At 39.9% G+C, this 5,247-nt stretch overlaps 1 non-coding gene across 1 annotated transcript; it reads left to right on the forward strand.

Annotated features, from left to right (window-relative positions):
- Positions 1-2,521: 2,521 nt before the first annotated feature.
- On the forward strand, positions 2,522-2,600 carry LOC136283210 (small nucleolar RNA R12). Its single transcript, XR_010718633.1, has one exon. It is a non-coding gene; the product is annotated as a small nucleolar RNA R12 (small nucleolar RNA).
- Positions 2,601-5,247: the final 2,647 nt, after the last annotated feature.

The raw sequence follows: 5,247 nt of genomic DNA on the forward strand, positions 1-5,247 counted from the left end.
ATTAAATAAAAATACTCTGAAAAGGATACCTATAACCACGTTTAGATAGAATTTAACTAAAATAATCTCGCAATTTGTTCTTAAATTTCAGTCTCGAATCTAACGACCTTAGTTCAGCAGGCAGGTTGTTGAAAGTCTTTGCTCCTTGGTAATAGAAGCTCTTTTTACCAAATTCTAAACGAACTTTGGGTAATTTCACTGATATACCGTTATTCCTAGTGGCCTTAGAATGAACCAGCCTTTCGAAGTAGTTCTTAAAGGGTGTGCAAACATTATTCAGGAGACAGTCGAAAACAAACAGACAGCTTTTACGCTTGATCAAATTGTTCACGGATGGGGGATTAAAAGAACTATTGCCGATAACTTTAAAGCCTCGTCGTTCGATGTTCTTTATCATTTCCTTTCGGTAATCCGGAAAGCTAAGACCAAGTGTTCCGCAATAGGTAAAGATAGGTGCGATCATAGTGTTATAGATCGATTCTGCACACTTTTGGTCGATCAAAGGACGAATTGATCGCAAGAGATTGATTCTGGTTGCAGCTTTTTTATAGATTCGGTCAAAATGTGATGCGAGGTTTAGTGATGAGTCAAGGTGAACACCTAAGTACTTATAGGTAGAGGTATTATTGATGAGTGACCCATTAGCAGAAAGTTTAAGTTCCTTGTCTTGAAGGTTGATTCTTTTAGCTGTTCCAAATAACATAGACTCCGTCTTGTCCTTTTTTAGGTTAATGATCAGTTCGTTGTCTTTAAACCACTCGCACAGGTTATTCATATCCTCGCTAAGGCTTCTCTGTATAGTATCAATATCTTTAGAAGAGGTATAGATGACTGAATCGTCGGCATAAGTGATAATCTTCGAGTGTTGAAGCGGTTTATATACATCGTTGAAAAAGATAATGAATAAGATAGGACCCAGGATACTTCCCTGAGGAACACCTGTGAGAATGGGTTGAGGTTCTGATAGCACGCCTTTATATTGGACAACTTGTGATCTGCAGAAAAGGTAATCAGTGAACCATGCGAGTTCTGTTCCACGAACTCCGTAAGTTGAAAGCTTGCTCAGGAGGCCAGAGTGACTGATGGTGTCAAACGCCTTGGATAGATCGATGAAAACACAGCCTGTCAGGTTACCATTCTCACCTTCTCTTCTGATAACATCGGTAAGATGAGTAACGGCCAGTTCAGTAGAGCGCATGCGACGGAAGCCGTACTGAAAATGAGAAAGTAGACCATTCTGTTCAAAATGAGCCATCAGCTGCTTAAATACCACTTTCTCCAGGATCTTTGACATTGAAGGAAGTATTGAAATAGGCCTATAATTGTCGATTTCGGCCATTGAACCAGATTTAAAAAGTGGTACAATTTTAGCCGCTTTCCAGTCAGTAGGTACAGACCCTGTTGCGAGAGACAGGTTAATTATATGCGTGAGAGGCTTGGCTATTATATCAGCAGAGTCCTTTAACATTCCAGAAGGAAAGTTGTCAAGGCCAGAGGACTTATTTCTCTTAAGGCTCTTTAATGCATTAAAGACAACCTTTTCCGAGACTGATCTAAACTCAAAGTTCTCTAGCGGCTGCTGGGTGTCTATTGTAAGGGGCCTTTTCCAGACAAAATTGCAAAGAGGGAAGATCTTTCTTTTTAGAGATCGCGCAACATCAGTGAAGAATTTGCAGAACAAATTTGCAATAACCTCTTTGTCGGTTTCTACTGCTTCATTAACGAGAAAAGCTGCTCCTGGTTCATTTGTAGACTTTGTAGGGTATAGTTTTTTAATAGCTGACCAAAATTTGTTAGGTGAACCCACAGTCTCCTCTAAGAGTTCACGGTGATACCTGCTTTTGCAATTTTTTACCATACCGTTAACTTTGTTTCGTTGGCGCTTGTACGAAGACCAGTCAATTTCACGATTTGTCTTTCTCGCTTTTCTCAAAAGCTGATCTTTGGTATTCATTTCTTGCTTTACCTTCTGTGTAAGCCATGGGCTGAGTTTCCCTTTGATCCTCTTCTTTATAGCTGGCGCATGCTTATCAATACATTCTTTCAGAATGGCTTTCAAAAAAGACCATGCTTCATTAACGCAGGAGGATTTAAAGACAGGTGTGAAACTATTGGACCGTAAATCATTGCAAAAGGATATAGGATCATAATTAGCATAGTTTCGACAGGTGATGGTTCTTGGCTGGAATTTATGGTTATGCAGCTTCCGGACACAACCAATCATATCATGGTCACTTAAGCCGGCGGGAATGACTTTAACACTATAAACATTCTGAGGGCGATTTGTGTAAATCACATCTATCAGTGTTTTTGAATCTTGCGTTACCCTCGTGGGATCCTTGATTAGCTGTTTAAGGCCAAAAGACAATAGCATTGCCTTCAGTTCTTTGTTGTCTGAGCTTACCAAATAGTTGCAGTTGATATCGCCTGTCAAAATGCATTCTTTGTTTTCAGATGATACAGCAGAAAGCATCGACTCCAGTTTATTTTCAAAATCTGCACAAAGATGCTTTGAAGAACTCGGGGGGCGATAAATAAAACCAATAAGGATACCCTTAGATTTTGGAAATAAAATTTCTATCCAGATACATTCGATCCCATCGCGTTCCAGGTCTAGTCTTCTATGAAAGGGGACAGAAGAGGAGATATAAACTCCCACACCTCCACCTTTGCCTGTTTTCCTTGGTCTATTAATGAACGTATAGCCATCCAGTTGAACTTGAGCCTCTTCACTGTCCGATAGATGAGTCTCACTGAGGGATATGATGTCTATATGCTTGGAATCATCGATCATTTGGCATAGACTATCCCTGTTCGCCACGAGGCCTCTGATATTTTGATGAATAATTGTAAGCCCATTTTTCGTTGACAAATCCCGAAGATCAGACAGGATGTCATGTGAACTAGAGGAGCCAACAGGACCAGGTTGAAGTTCAACATCATTTGCGAGACGAATGAGTAGTAAGGAAAGAGAGGAATTAATCGCAAAACGGCATCCAAGGAGTAGAAGTCTTGAATTCGGCAACTGGAGATTCTTTGCATGTTGCGAGCTCGGTGACCGATGGTTAAAAGGTTGAATTCTCACTGTCGTCAGACCGTGAGAAATGAAGAGAAGAGTATCACCAGATATATCGAGGTCAGGATTAGCCTTGGGAAGGAGTGCACCAGAGAAACAAACGTAGAAATAAAGCAGAATGATCCAGCATCTAAGAGCTCTAAAAACGTGACCGTCCGCCATATTGATATGGTAATGATGATATGGTTCATTGACTAGGTTCATTGATTGGTTATGACTAGGTTCATTTATTACGTGTCCTGTGAATTGCTACGATATCCATGTCGAAAGTGTCATGTGAGGAAGCAGATTAAGAAATTGAGGGAAATCGTTTTGAGCTCGTTAATGAAATAAAGAAGCAGATTGATCGCAGAGCTGCTCAATTAGGAGAGAGTTTGGGTTATTATTCAATTATACTCAATTTCCCGCCATAACAATCAGCTGATCAGTGACGTCAGCACCGGATTGTTTCCTTACCTTCTATGACATCATAATCACTCCTCGCTTTGGCTTCCGTCAGCAAGGAAGCAGATTCATTTGGAGATGCGAGCTTGAATTGGGAAGCTGATTTAAAAAGTAACGCAAGAAGTTGAACAAATGACGTATAAGGTCCACATCTGCTGTTACAACGGTGGGCGAAAGCTCCGATGCGAGCCATGATCATGAAGAGCGCGAAAAATAGACTTCGAAAAAAGATTTCATAGCGTCATGTATCGGTTATGCTGTCGGCCTGAGGAATATTTGGCGTTTTCCGTATCTTTGTTACAAGAGCGGCGGAGGTAACTTCCTTAAATGCAGATATATAACACAGCCCCTTTTTAGTAATATAGGCTAGGTTTACAAGAGCACACTTTTTAGAGTAGCAAAATTCTTGCAACTCAAAGAAATTGTATCGTGACATGCAGTCTCAGATTTTCTGCCTCGAAAAACTCTCCTTAATTCGAGGGAATCTACTGAATGTCTGTTTAGTAAAACACGTAAACACAAAAGAGCTAATACAGTAAATGATTTGAACCTGGGGGTAACATGTAATAGTGTAGTTTGACCGTCTGGGTGAGTGGTGAAGGACTGTTTTGTGAAGAACACTGTAACCTATTTCAACTTGTTTGTGCATCCTTTTAAGCAACGCGATATGTCTGTAATGATTAGAGTGTCAAACTCTGGTCTTTAATTTTGATCTTCTCCACACTGTGCGTAGTTTACGCAACGTTTTAGGACAACTCGGCATCTATTCTCCTTTCAGTTGTTAAGAAAACCTGAAATCCCCAACGTAGAAGAATAAACAAACGAAGTTTGAACGATCAAAAGGAGATCTTCGTCGAGTTTTAGAATTATGCAAATAATCACTGACACGAGCGCAATTTGGAAAACACCTGGATTTGTGTTGTTTTTAAGATGTTGGTGGATGAAAGCTAAAGATATACCCGTGGGTTTGAGGTAATCGGTGACTTCGTTGGTGTATATACTATACACTGATATGCTTTTTTAGCCCGATTAACGCCTGTATTTTGAGAATTCTTTCGTTCAAATTGGTGAGTTTTGATATGCAAATTAAGGTCGAAGAGAAGGCTCTCCTCTGATCACGCTTGTAGGAAAAATATTTTAGCTGAAGTTTCCATATTTTGTCTGTGAACTAAATGCAGGCACCTTGTAACAAGATAGAATTCCGTGAGCTATATTATAAAAATGGAGAACATTAAGTGAATTCGAATTCCGTTTCCTTCCCGACGGGGAAAATAAAAAACGAAAATGGAAGTTCAATTTCGTTTTTTTACTGCAAGAAAAGCGAAAACCGAAAAACGAAAATAAAATTTGAGTTTCATTTTCCTATACAAGAACTTAACTTTTCGCTATATAAGAACTTATTATTAAATTATACAATTGAAAATCGGTTGGCACAAAGGTACACGGATTCACCTGGTCATGGCTATCCGCCAACTTGCTTGCTGACTGAAATACAACAACCACGCGCACCATGATCTTGAGTAAAGGGAAAGCACTAAAAGCCATTTCAGTGCCTTGACGATCTTCACTCGTCTCCTCGGAAAACAATCGTGCTTTAGGAGATAGAAGTAACTCTCACGCGACTAATCCATATAAGGCAAGGTTGTGTATAACGGTAGAAAAATCTACATGCGGAAAGGACACTTTCCGATGGGGATTAAAGAACGTGATCAGGAACTTCTGCAAGG

The sequence above is a fragment of the Pocillopora verrucosa genome, chromosome 8 (assembly GCF_036669915.1).
Source record: "Pocillopora verrucosa isolate sample1 chromosome 8, ASM3666991v2, whole genome shotgun sequence".
Taxonomy (NCBI): domain Eukaryota; kingdom Metazoa; phylum Cnidaria; class Anthozoa; order Scleractinia; family Pocilloporidae; genus Pocillopora; species Pocillopora verrucosa.